Source organism: Hyperolius riggenbachi, chromosome 8, assembly GCF_040937935.1.
Source record: "Hyperolius riggenbachi isolate aHypRig1 chromosome 8, aHypRig1.pri, whole genome shotgun sequence".
In the NCBI taxonomy this organism is placed as follows: Eukaryota; Metazoa; Chordata; class Amphibia; order Anura; family Hyperoliidae; genus Hyperolius; species Hyperolius riggenbachi.
Genome location: NC_090653.1, coordinates 233,584,957 through 233,598,922, shown reverse-complemented (window position 1 = coordinate 233,598,922; position 13,966 = coordinate 233,584,957). Strand labels below are relative to the sequence as shown.

The 13,966-nt window shown below is 42.8% G+C and overlaps 1 protein-coding gene across 14 annotated transcripts in view; it reads right to left on the bottom strand.

Moving 5' to 3' along the window:
* ATP2B3 (ATPase plasma membrane Ca2+ transporting 3) overlaps positions 1-13,966 on the bottom strand; it is a 495,057-nt gene that overhangs the window by 456,229 nt on the left and 24,862 nt on the right. The gene's annotated exons all lie outside the window — the stretch shown is intronic.

Sequence of the window (13,966 nt, the reverse complement as noted above, 5' to 3'; positions counted from 1 at the left end):
ACAAAAAAACAGGCATATATAATTAAACAGAGATAGCAGCATATATTTTATATGAGTGATGTTGCTTGCTGCAGCTGATACATACATTATTAAACAACGGCATTGAAGGTATAGATACTGAATAATGGAGAAGATGCTTTTTTCACAATATAAGACATCACTGAGCATTATAGAATGGCCACAACACTCACCAAAGTGAACTTCCATTGCATCTCCCAGTGGACTTTATTTCTCATAACTTTGTACTTTTTACTTCCACTGGCCTTAAAACGGACATGTAATAATATGAGGTTGATGGATTGTCATTCAGTCCCAGGGCCTTTGTCTTCTATAAAGCCCATCTCCCAGGCACTGATCTAAAAATACCAGCTAATAGCTTAGTAAACAGATTGCTAAAATTGCATCGGCAGCTAAAAACCTTCATAAAATGTTGATCACATGAGCAGAAGCAGAGTTGAGGTGCCCATTCATCACTTGATTCTGCAGGTCGATCGACCTTCCACTTCGATCATTTTGTCACATTGGAGGAGGTTTGGTGCTACAACATGGCCGTTCGATCAATCTTCCAATTCAAAATTGGATAGATCGAGAATGCTGGCCAAATCCCGGTAACGAGGGCTCAATCGAATGCACGGTAGTATCAACATTCGATATCACAATGACTGTTGGACCCCCAGCCAGTGTTCCCTCAAGTTTATAATTATCCCCACTCCTATGGTGTTTGGCGGCACCTGCTCAACATGACTCTGGCGCACGTTCAACATGCATCGAGTCACATGGTACAGGCCTTCCCAGTGACGCCAAACATCGATAGCCAGGAATTGCGCAGGTGGAGAGGTGAGGCCTTAACACAGAGCACAGGCATGGGGGGGGGGGGATGGGGGTTGGGGGGGTTCACTTACACTTAGGGGGCAGCCCGGCAGCGAGAGGCAATTTCTAATAGATTTAATGCTGAAATCTATTCAAAATGGCTGTGGAGTGTGTGGGAAGGCAATAGATCCCTCTCTGATCAGATTTGATCATATAGTTAGTTGATATAGTTGATCTGGCCATACCTCCGAATGATGTATGGCCACCTTAAAAAAAGGTCTATTTCAGGCCCTGGTGGGAGTGGCCAACTCGTAGTGCATTCTTCTGATTTTCAAAGGGCAAGGAAGAAGGCACAGACTGAATCTCTCTGAGAGGACTGCATCCTATAGAAGTGTCAGTGGCTGGTCAGGGTCATGTGATCATGTGCAGCTTTTGCTTCCTCTTTTAGCATATACAGAAACCCCAAGTGATACTTGATGATGTAACTGCAACCCAATCAAAGAATTGCAATCAGTAAGCGGATAAAAATCACATGCTTCTCCATAAAGTCTCCTCCATATTTTTTTTTAAATATGTGATTAAAAATTCTGTTTTAAAAATGTGACCATGAGCAGGAGCAGCCTAACTGTATATGTTGAAGCGGGCCTGAACACAGAACTTTCTCTCTTCTCTAAAAGATAACAAACAGCACAATAACCTTTAAATAAAAACATTTCTTTGTTACAGCTTACACAAATCCTGCAATCAATCTACAATGTGTTTACTTCCTGCTTTTATGAAAGCAGACATATTGGTAACATCCTGTGTTTACAAATTAGCAGGCAGTTAGCGGACACAGCTTAGAGATCAAATTACAACTTGTGATTAGACACAAATGAGAGGGAAAAAGACAGGCTAAACTCTCTACATACATACAGGATGCATTTGTCTATGTTTTTATACTGTGCAAAAGTTCAGGTTCACTTTAACTAGAAACTTGAAAATAAGCTCTACTTTAATTAAAAGATGTCACACATAACAATAACACACACCTTTAAGTTTGCAGTCAACTATGATTTTCTAAAAAGGCCGGAAACAACCCAAATTCCCATCTTTCAGCATAAGTGGTTTGCTGTACAAACAAGTAATGGTAATGTTATACAAGTAAACATAGACAACTAAAATACTTTCAGTTTCCCATGCTTGTCTGAAGTACATGAGGGAAAAGGTACACATAGAGAATGGCACTACAAAGCCCAGAAACTGCCAATAGGCTGCAGCAGGCAACATTGAAGGTAATGATTGCCTTATGAGATTCTTTAGATGTCATTATTATTCAAGGGGAAACACTACAATTTGTTCACATTTTATAACAATAGAGCCATGAAATCAATAGGTGCCAGAAGTGGGTGATTCCATGCTAAGGTATACAATAGGGGGGAACAAATGCTAGACCCCCCCCCCCCCATTACTTTTCACTTACTGTTCAGTTTCACCTCCACCACATTCCATCTTTGACATATGAACACTGCACACAAACAATACACTTCTCCATACCTTGGTGAAAGCTCCACCCCCTTTTGCATCCACTACACTGTAAAGCTGGGTTGTCCTATTGCTTCACCATCTTTCCTTCATCTGTATGATGACCGTATTTGCATTACCAATGCTCTGCTTTTATGAGCTTGCGATGCTGTTTTTATCAGTATTTTGGCGTCTCTTTCTCACCAATTGCTTAACCGATAGCTTGAAGACTAGTCGATAAAGATTTTATAATTTTGCAATATGGTGTGACTCTTTCTGGTCTTTTATCTTTTCGTATGATATGGTGTTTTGCCCCTGAACGAACATTTTGCATTACATCATTTTTGCATTATATTGATTAATAGTGGTCTTAACACCCCCAATTGTACAATTCATTCATTCATTATGTGGGCAAAACATGCACATTGTCTGGTAGCACATGGCTTGGCATGCATTATTAGGAGGGAACCAGACGCACCACGGAGCCAATGTCATTGGGACCATTGAAGTAATCCTGTGCAATTACAACGCACCACAACGTGCACAGTGTGAATGGGTCCTGTTACTAATAACTAACCAATAATCACCTTCTGTCATCCACGTAAGCCTAAAGAGGAACTTTAACCAAGGAGTCAATGTCACCTCAATCAGTTGGTTATACTCCCTCTACCATGATAAATCTTTACCTTTTCTTAGAGATAGATCATCAGGGGGCTCTGTATGGCTGATATTGTGGTGAAACCCCTCCCACAGTGTGATGTCATGAGCATGGTTCTGACAGTTTCCTGTCTGTGAACCTTGTTGCATTGTTGGAAATAATGCTTTCTTAACCAAGGTTCCCTTCCTGACTCTATGCAGCAGGCTTTCTCAACCACGGTTCCTTTCCTGGCTGTATGCAGCAGACTTTCTCAACCACGGTTCCCTTCCTGACTCTATGCAGCAGGCTTTCTCAACCACGGTTCCCTTCCTGACTCTATGCAGCAGGCTTTCTCAACCACGGTTCCTTTCCTGGCTGTATGCAGCAGGCTTTCTCAACCACGGTTCCCTTCCTGACTCTATACAGCAGGCTTTCTCAATCGGGGTAACCTTCCTGACTCTATGCAGCAGGCTTTCTCAACCACGGTTCCCTTCCTGACTCTATACAGCAGGCTTTCTCAATCGGGGTAACCTTCCTGACTCTATGCAGCAGGCTTTCTCAACAACGGTTCCCTTCCTGGCTGCATGCAGCAGGCTTTCTCAACCAGGTTCCCTTCCTGGCTGCATGCAGCAGGCTTTCTCAACCAGGTTCCCTTCCTGGCTGCATGCAGCCATAACCAAGGTTCCTTTCCTGACTCTATGCAGCAGGCTTGCTCAACCAGTGTTCCTTGAGGACCTTGAAGGGGTTTCTTGGCATAATAATAACACTAAAATAAAGGTCGCGTCAGTATATTAAGGAGCACAGCAATAAGCATTATGATATGGAAGCAAGTGTTTAATCATATCCATGTTTAAAGACCTCCTGTAAAAAAAACTCTCCCCCACTAATGTATAACTTTTATACAGGGTTCCCTGACATCCAGGGGTGTATCTGGGTAATAAAGCACCCATGACAAACACTAAAATTGTGCCCCATATCCATATTGGAGGTGTCCCTCCAGCATGGATATCTAGAAGTGTCCACCCCAGTAAGGGTAGCCAGATGTACCCCCCAGTATATGTAGTAAGAATTACCCCCCTAGTATTGTTAATCATAGATGGCCCCCAGTTTAGGTCACCAGAGTTAGCCACTCAGTATAAGTAGCCAGACAGTCAGAAGTAGTCCTTAAGTATAGGTAGGTACAGTTGCGCCCCTCTTCCCCCATGATAAGTAGCCAGGGTGCGCGCCCCCCCTACCCTGTATAGATAACCGCTCCCAGTATTGGTGTGCCCCCCTCCCCCATTTAGGGCATTGGTGTCAGTGGGGGTATGTTACTTCTTGCTGCCTCCCCATGCCCAGCACTCACAGACCTGCAGGTCAGTGGCGACCTGAAGAGAAGAGGGCAGCGCACAGTAGCCATGCTTCACACTCCAAATGTAGGAAGTGATGTCACTTCCGCATTTGAAGTGTACTCTGTGGCCACAGCATCACTCTTCCCTCTGTTCACGTTGCCACTGATCTGAAGTCTGTGTGAGTCATGGGGAGACAGTAGCAGCCGTACAAGTCAAAGGCAGGGCAGACCAGGCAGCATGGGAGGCTCCTGCTGTGGATAAGGCCTCAAGAAACTGCTTGGTTTGCCTTGTCCTAGCTCCACCCCTACCTGCAGCCACCAAGTGCTCAAACAATAAGTGGCCACTACCAAGGTATAAAAACACAATCAGGCTGATCAACTTACGCAAGGGGGTACAGCTTATTTGTACCTTCACATAAAAACTTAAAACCAATAACTTACATTTAGGGTCCATGCATACTGGGCCCTTTTACATAAAACTGCATATAAGGTGTTGCAATATCCAAATTGTAGGTTACTAATCCCCTGAGGACGGCGGAAAGCTGAAACCTGGTTGGGAAAAGAGAATGGACAGTCTTCTGAGTTACCAGTGACAATTTATGGTTTAACCTCTTGCCGACCAGGGGATTTTTCAGTGATCGGTGCTGCGTGGGCTCTACAGCCCGCAGCACCGATCAGGAGTGCAGCAGGGCGATCAGACTACCCCCCTTTTTTCCCCACTAGGGGGATGTCCTGCTGGGGGCTCTGATCGCCGCCGGCTGCATTTGCTGAGCGGGGGGGGGGGCTCTTCAAAGCCCCCCTCCGCAGCATTCTGCGCCGTCTCGCCCGCTCCCTCCCTCTCCCTCCCCCTGTGAGCTGCGCAGGACGGAAATCCCCGGCCAATCAGAGGCCGGGGATCGCCGATTTGCCTTACGGCGCTGCCGCACAGCAGCGCCGTATGATGTAAACAGCGGGGATTTCTTCCCCGCCTGTTTACATTTTGCCGGCGAGCCGCGATCGGCGGCTCTCCGGCTGTTCACGGAGACACCCTCCGTGAACTGACATGGAAAGGCCGCTCGAACGAGCGGCCGTTTCCATGATAACCCGCAGACGACCAGTTTACGCCAATCGGCGTTAGCTGGTCGTCAAGAGGTTAAGGTGCACTTTACAATTGGGATAGTGCAGTACCTTATATGCAGTTTTAAGCAACAGGGCCCAGTATGCATGGACCCTCAATGTAAGTTATTGGTTTTAAGTTTTTTTATGTGAAGCTACAAACAAACTGAACCTCCCACCCCTGTGTAAATTCTTCAGCCTGATTGTGGTTTTATACCTTGGTGGTGGACACATATTGTTTGAGCACTTCGTGGCTGCAGACTGCACAAAGGAGAGTTACATAGAGACATACCTCCCAACTTTTTGAGATGAGAAAGAGGGACTTAAGCCATGCCCCTGAAACAACCCTGAACACTCCCCGTCACATCCCTAGTCATGCATACCATGAAGATTTCATAACAAAAATATGTTGTTTTATAATTCAAACCACACTGGTCCTTTCTATCCTGGATCATTTTCCTTCATAGTAACATTTTAAAATTAGTAATATATCAATTTAAATGATGGGAATAAAGTTTAGAGTCAATCAAACACATTTTTAGTAGAGAAATATATATATTTACATAGAAAGAGGGACAAAGTCCTGAAAGAGGGACACATGAGGAGGAAAGAGGGACAGAGGGACAGGGCTCCCAAAAAGGGACTGTCCCTCCAAAAGAGGGACAGTTGGGAGCTATGATAGAGATACAGCGCCAAGGAATACACAATACTAAGTCTGAAATTATGTCTAGAAAATAACTTGTGATGTAAAGATCTGCCATGAGGGAATTGCTTTTTTATGACAAAATGGAAAATCACTTTAATTAGAGGGTGTATTTTTGATTATCTGTGATTTTTTTTGTACTTTCCTGCAGAAGCTGAAAAAAATAAAATAGAAATCAATGTGGCCGGACTTCCTGTGTCAGGATAAAAATAGGAAATTGTATCCTATTCTATTGATGGAGTTTTAGTGATATCTTACTGAATCCCCTTCAACATTGCCTACCCGGTACTACTGCTTAGCCAGTCCTTAAAAGGGCACTACGGTGAAAATATAAACAAAAATCAAATTAAAACAATGGCACAGTTCGGTAAACAAATCTTTTTAATTAAGAAATCATTACTGATGGGAAGCCAAGTCCCCAACAGACTTGTTGAGCACTACACTGTCCCACGGGGAAGGCAAGAGAGGGAAAAGGCAGCCGTTATACATACCATATAGAATATTCCCCCTGTGAAGCTGTGGAAGTAACTATGGATCATTCCAACAACTTCTACAGCTCCCATAGGAGCACCTGAGGCAGTAGCACCCTTTACAGTTTGTTATACTGCCCATGTAGCTACTCCACATCAAAATCACAGCCTTAGCTGGGGCCAGCTCTGTTCATCCCTTCCACAGCCATACATACTGCATATGCTTTGCCTGAAGTGTAGTTCATATCTCGGTAGACCGACAAACAGAACAGGAAGTGGTTGGGCCCATGAATTCGATGTGGGAGACTTAAATGTGGTGAAGGCTGCCTTGGAGCCTCCCATGGAAGCCATGGGAATATTTGGAAAGATCCAACATAACTTCCACAACCTCACAAGGGAATAATAGGACCAATCTAATTCATTTTTCTCCTAGGAGATAATTTTTTAGCTTCTTTTTAAAATAACTTTTCAGCTCTTTGCAATTAAGAAAGTACCAAAAAATAGGCGAAAAAGTACTGTGAAAATTATTCGGAGCATTTTCTGGCTTGTTTGGTGGCTTAAATTGTATTTTATTGATGAGATGTGAAAAGATCACCTGGGAGAAAAAGTGAATTGGATCAGGCTGAATGTGCTGCTCCAAAAGTAAGTTGGGAACTTGATTTCCTATAAAGCGATGATCCTGAGAGAAGAGATATGTGCATGGGGGACAATTTAAAGGGCCAGAGTTTATCTTCAAGGCTTTATGTACTCCACATAAATATGGAAAACATCACCATTTCAACTTGTAATTGTATATACAGCCAGTAAAACAACAACAAACATTTGTAAAGTGCTTTTCTCCCATAGGACTCAAAGTGCATAATAAGCATGGCTCAGACCAGTATTTGGTTGATTGGTAAATTGTGCTAGAGAGGAAAAGTTCTACAAGTCTGCAAATGCCAGGCTAAACAAGTGGCTTTTCAGTCTGGATTTGAATAGCTCCATGGATGGGTCTGCCCTTACTGAGTGTGGCAGGGAGTTCCACAAAGTTGGGGCAGCATGACAGAAAGCTCTAGCTCCAAAGGTTTTGAGGTGCACTCTTGGAGTGACCAAGTTTATAGATCATGCTGATATGAGGTTGTGAGGGGGTGTGGTGCCGTGCACACACTGCACACTACAGTCCGCCTGTATACACACCATACAATTTTTTAAAATATTTTTTTTTTAATTCAAGAATTGCAATACATTTTTCTGACTGATTGTAACAGTTTAAAAATCTGACCCAATGTACCACACACACACACACACACACACACACATGTTCATTTCTTCCCCAATTATGAAATAAATGATTGAAAACTCAGAACAAAAAATTGCTTGGGTCTGTATAACAAGTAATTGACAATCTGCCACACACCATTCAAACTTTCATAAAAAATGATCTGAAAAATCCAACACTGCCGATCTTCTTTTATTGAATAAAAACGGGAAATTCAATCAGGTTTCTTAAACGAATGAAAAAAAAAAGCTTTCAATTTTTCTGGACAACCAATTGTTTTTATCGAATTGATGTACACTTGGATCATTTTATTGTATGGTGTGTGGCCACCTTAAAGAGGAACTTCAGCCTAAACAAACACACTGTCATTAAGTCACATTAGTTATGTTAATTAAAATAGATATGCAATATAATCTCTTACCCACCCTGTTTTTAAAGAACAGGCAAAGGTTTGTGATAACATAAGGACAGCCATGTTTTTGGTTGAAAGAAGGTGACAGGGAGCATGAGATACAGTTCCAACTGTCCTGTGTCCTGATCACCCCTCCCAGTTGCTAGGCAACGTGAATAGCAACATAGGAAATCCCATCATGCTTTGCACAGTATCAGGGGAAAAAAGCCCAGGCAGTTTTCTTTGATGGGGTGGAGCTTAGCTAAAAATGCAGCTAAAAATGAGACTTCTATAAGAAAAACAATGTTCTGATGCTGTGAAACTGTTAAAGAAACACCAAGCCTTTTCAGTTCTGCTGAGTAGATTTTTAGCCTGGAGGTTCACTTTTAAGGCTGTGTATGATTACAGATGGAAAAAGCAGAATAACAAGCCTCCATCCAATCAGCAGGCTAGGGGAGGGGTTTTTGCTTTCTTTGCAGTAAAATTGCCACTTTTCTTTTATGTATGGAGATACACTCAGGACCAAGTTGCACAATGTGCCCACCCCTTCCTGTCTCACTAATCTGCTCTCATTGGCCAATTGTCATCACTTCTAGCCATGTGATACTATTGACAGGATTAGTGGATATTGACTTTTCCTGTGAGAGCGATAAAACTGCAGTCCAGGAGCTTTGTGCTCTGGGTGTTCTACTTGTTGCCCACAACAACCAGTCATATTTCTTGTTTCATATGCAAATCAGCCCTGTTACAGTTACAGGCGGAAGCAGAGCAGACATTTCAGGGGGGACACATTCTCATTTTGGGAAACGTAGATGTAGACCAAACCTAACCAGAACTAAAGTCACCTACTGAATGCAGAAGACTCCCATATAATCACACATTTCTATGTCATTAAACTACTGTAGATGGCTGGGATAGTGTAAAGGTTAGAGGTTTTGCCTCTGACACAGGCAACCTTGGTCAAATCTTGGCTCCTCCTATTCAGTAAGCCAGCACATATTCAGTAAGGAGACCATGGGCAAGACTCCCTAACACTGCTACTACTGAGTAGCTACTGGGCATGCTGCAGCACTGGTGCTTTATGTCCGCCAGGAGAAAAGCGCAATATAAATGTTTATTGTCTTGTAGCTATTGTATATCATATTTCTTACAAAGCAATACATGGTTGTATGACTTGATCTCTTTCACAAAAATAAAATAGATATTAAAATCAATCCTAGGTGAGCATCATAGCAGTGGCGTCCGCACATAAACTCTTTGTTTGCCTCCAACTCCTTTATGCTTCAACTCCTCCTTGAATTATATTTCAGAATAGGAAATGAATTCTAAATATACCAATTATATATCACATCACCTATAGTGAGCTCAAGCATGCAACATATAAAGCATGTCATCACTGTCAACATTACAGGTACCCTTTAAGAGTATTTATTGGCACTTCAACATGTCCCCTTTTGTGAGGTAAGTAGTATATTTACCCTACCTATTATATCAATTAAACCCTACCCCTATTTTAATCTAATCTGCTTCACTTGGGTTTCTTTATATTTGCTAATCTTGATGCAAGTACAGCTTGCAGTAGCATTTGTCTCACCCCACACCTCCCCTTCCCTCTCCTACTACAACCAGCACCTTGGAGAGCAACCACTGAAGATACGGAATACCAGTGTCTGAGGGTACTTCCCACAACAACATACAAGTTGCAACTGGGCAACCACCCAATGTGAGTAGGATCCTAATTTCTATCTATTCAATAAAGAAAATACAACGCTTAAAAGGCTCAGATACTCATCTTCCCTCCCTTTCCCCAATCCAATAGGAATAACAAACACCAGAATGCTTGGCTTATCTGTCATTGCATATTCATCTAAAGATTCTGAAGTCCTGAAGTGGGTCTACGCAGTTTTACTACTGTGACAGATTAGTCACTTTTCCTAAATCCTAGTAAGCCCTTATAATTGTCTGGAACTTCTGGTATAAGAGCCCAGCCACACCCCTTCCTGCATCCGCACTGCCTCTCAACTGGTGCAGAGGGCAGAAAGTGTTAAGACATAGAGAACAGAATCATTTCTTTATGCATTTCTCTTATTCACCAATGTATGAAACCATAAAAAAAGCAATTGAAAGGAACTGGTGGATTATACAGCAAGATAAACTCCTTAATAGCAAGAGCTCATTGCCCCCTTGTGTGTCCTACAGAAGAGCTCCCAATTTAAAGGATAGATTAAACCATAGCGAATTTGTAAGCCCCCAAACCAGGTCTTGGCTTGGTGCCTCTCGTCCATTGGGAAACTTCAGGCGCCAGCGGTGTTCGTGTTGTAATTTCATTGTTGGGGGCGGTCGGTTTGTCCACTGTGGTCGGGCCTGTAAGATTAAACAATTTATAAATTGTAGAACCAGGGGACTCGTGTATGCCCTGGTGTGTCCTTGCCAACGTATTTATGTTGGAGATACCACAAATATGTTGAAGGACCGTTATCAGGCCCATTGCAGGTCCGTCCAAAGTGGTGAAGGCTGCCCTCGAGTAAGTGAACACATGCGGTGTGCCCATGGGGGAGATGTCACCAAGCTTAGATTCTTCGGAATAGAAGTAGTGAAAAAAGATACCAGAGGGGGAGATTGGCATAAAAAATTGTTGCAACGGGAGAGTTATTGGATTTCTTTTTTTGAGGCTACTGGCCCATTGGGCTAAAATGAAAGAAATAATCTTGCAGTATTCTTATAAAGTTTTTTCCTGGATCAGATGTTAGAGAATATCTATTATGTAAGTCAAATTTTAGGAATTCCTTGTATATACCTCTATTTTAATTATATGTTGTGCTATTTTTGTGTATTTTTCTTGTTTAGATCTGGACCGTATCCCGGGATGTACTGGGTCCTTTTCTATCTTGCGGAGTGTATTTAATGAATTTTGTTTCCACCCACTAAGACCCATTACGCCTTTGGGATATGATTCCTTTTTTATCTATAGAGGTGGTGATGTTATTTTCCCCTTACTTTGATGTTAGATTGTGATAATTGTGTAGTTAGCCAAATGGCCACAAGATGGCTTAGGCATATAGAAGGGTAGAGGGACGCGTATAATGCGTCGCATGTATGACGGTAGTTAAACGACGTCTGCGTTCCATTATGCGACGTCTGCGTTCCACTACATTGGCCGCGACCCGGAAGTGACGTTTTCCCTTTACCCGGATGTAGTCCATGGGGGAAAATAGCCGGTGATCTCAGTGTGGCGTGTGTTGCAAAAAGCGGAAGCTAGGTAGCCGCCAGCATCACCCGCCCACCTCAATAGGTAAGCTAAATGCTATATAAGAGGTATGTTTCTCAAGCGTCCAGGAGCACCACCAAGGCTCAATTCAAAAAGCTGGCATGCCAAGGTCATCAACCCAGTACCCAGGGGCAGAGTCAGCAATCACACGAAAGGACCGGCACCACTCCGTAGGATTATAGCTCTTTTACAGCTTTATTAATGCAAGCATGATAAGCAACAACAGACTGCTGTTTCAGCCTCCAATGGCCTTTGTCAAGTTGCTAAACGATTTTGTCAAGTTGCTAAACGATCGTTTAGCAACTTGACAAAGGCCATTGGAGGCCGAAACAGCAGTTGTTGCTTATCATGCTTGCATTAATAAAGCTGTAAAAGAGCTATAATCCTACGGAGTGGTGCCGGTCCTTTCGTGTGATTGCTGATATAAGAGGTATGTGTTATGGGGCAAATTGTCCTGATGACACGCCACGTTGTATAGGCGCAAAACAGCTGTTGACCTTCTCTCTGCCTGTACCTCTCTCCATATTTGTATTGCCTTGGAAATGCTTTTAATGGCTCTGGAATAAATGCTATGTTTTAGCCTGATGTGCACTACCGCTTTCTTCTCTCTTCAATCAGAGGGCAGAAAGTGTGAAGCATGTGAAGGGGAGGAGTAACAGTAGGACTTGCATCCAACCTCCTGCAACTTCAAGGGTTCAACAAAGCAGTCTTTTCTTAGCAGAAAATGACATTGAAGTCTTGTTGGTGCAAATGCACAGCAGGTAGCCTTTCCACCACTTTGAAGATCAACTTCAGGTATGTTTTAATCTATAAACTGCCTAATGTTGCTCATACACTATATAATAAAAATGTTCTATTTTCCCGTTTATTTGATCTAAATGATCAAATCGAATGAAAGTTGAAATTTTTTTTTTGATCAAGAAATTCAAACGATTATCCAGTTTTTTTTTAGAAAAATCTGATCGGACATGCTCGAAAAATCTTTATATTCAATCTAACGAAGTAATCGAACTAAATTATCTAATCGACAAAAAATTAAAAATTGTACCATGTATGGCCACCATAAGTCACCTCTTTCAATCATAACCTGTTAGAGTTTTTTTTTAATTGGTTAAAACTTTACCCCATCTCATATTCTCAAGTTGGGAGGGAAGGAGGTGCCCCCAAAAATATAAAATATTAAAAAACTGTATAGAAGGCCAGAGGAACTTACCTCGGGAAATGACACCTAGTCTAGGTAAAAAACAGGTAATTGTATCAAAATAAAACACTGGACACTTCACGGGTATCAACTTGCTTCCCCGGGTCAGTGAACAGTGTCTGAAGGTAAGTGTCACACAGCTTGGAGTGCCTTTAGACACTGTTCACTGACCTGAGGAAGCGGGTTAATACCCGCGAAACGCGTTGCCCGGTGTTTGTTTTTTTTCAATAAAATTACCTTTTTTACCTGAACTATGTCTTATTTCCCGAGTTAGTTCCTCTTACCTTTTACACTGATTCTAGATATTTTATATTTTGGGGGTGCCTCCTTCCCTCCCAATCTGTTATTATGACCCCCATGATGGTTATTTTTTCAAGCAATATATGGTTTTTACCAAACCCCTCATTGACCCCTACTATACATTTTTTCCAGAGAACAACCACATCAATCAAATCGCTCAGGGTGGTCAGAGCTATTGCACCCAAGCTTTTTACCATGGTTGCTGTTCTGCAACTCGGGTTCTCAAGTACCTTTTTTATTGCCCTTAACTCCATGATTGGATGTGACATACCACACCATAAGGGGCTTCTGGTTTCTCCTTTGTTTTTTTTCCCCCTCTGGAAGATCTGCACTTTTTCCAGACTCCCATCAGTGATTCAGTTTGAGTTCTGACCTGCCCAATCCCTTAATCCTAACATGAATGTATCAGTCCACTCGTGTGTAGGTGGCTGCTACTCTGTGTAGGTGGCTGCCGGTGGGCTGGAACATCGAACAGATTCTTGTATGCCATAGGCACTCGGAACGTGAGATGACTGTGCCTGACTTCCCAGGACCGCCCACCTGCTGCAGCAGAAACGGGGCTTCACTCTAACTGTCAAATCCTTCATTCTGGCTACAACTGCTTAAACTGCAGCAGAAAGAGTGAGACTTTCCCCTGCAGACTTCACCAGGCACTATGGTGTTAAAAGAGCAAGATCATTTGGAGGGGAGGTCTCATCCCTGGAGCTAGGGAAGGATGTAGCCATCCCAAACCCTATTATGACGGGATTTGAAGTTTTGGGTGGAGTGACCGTTTAATAGCTTTTAGAAGGTCATTTCGAGGCAGAGAGCAAAAATCGAGTCTGTCATCCGTCACGCTACACTGTAAGGCCCTGAATGTAATAAGAGCTGCTGATCCTATCTCCCTGCTTGCAGAATGCAGATGTAGCTGAACGCCCAGAGCCTGTGTTGGAGCCGCACAGGCCCTATTAGATCAGAAGGGTGTGGAGGAGAATTTAAAGTCAAACAAATCAGACAGCAG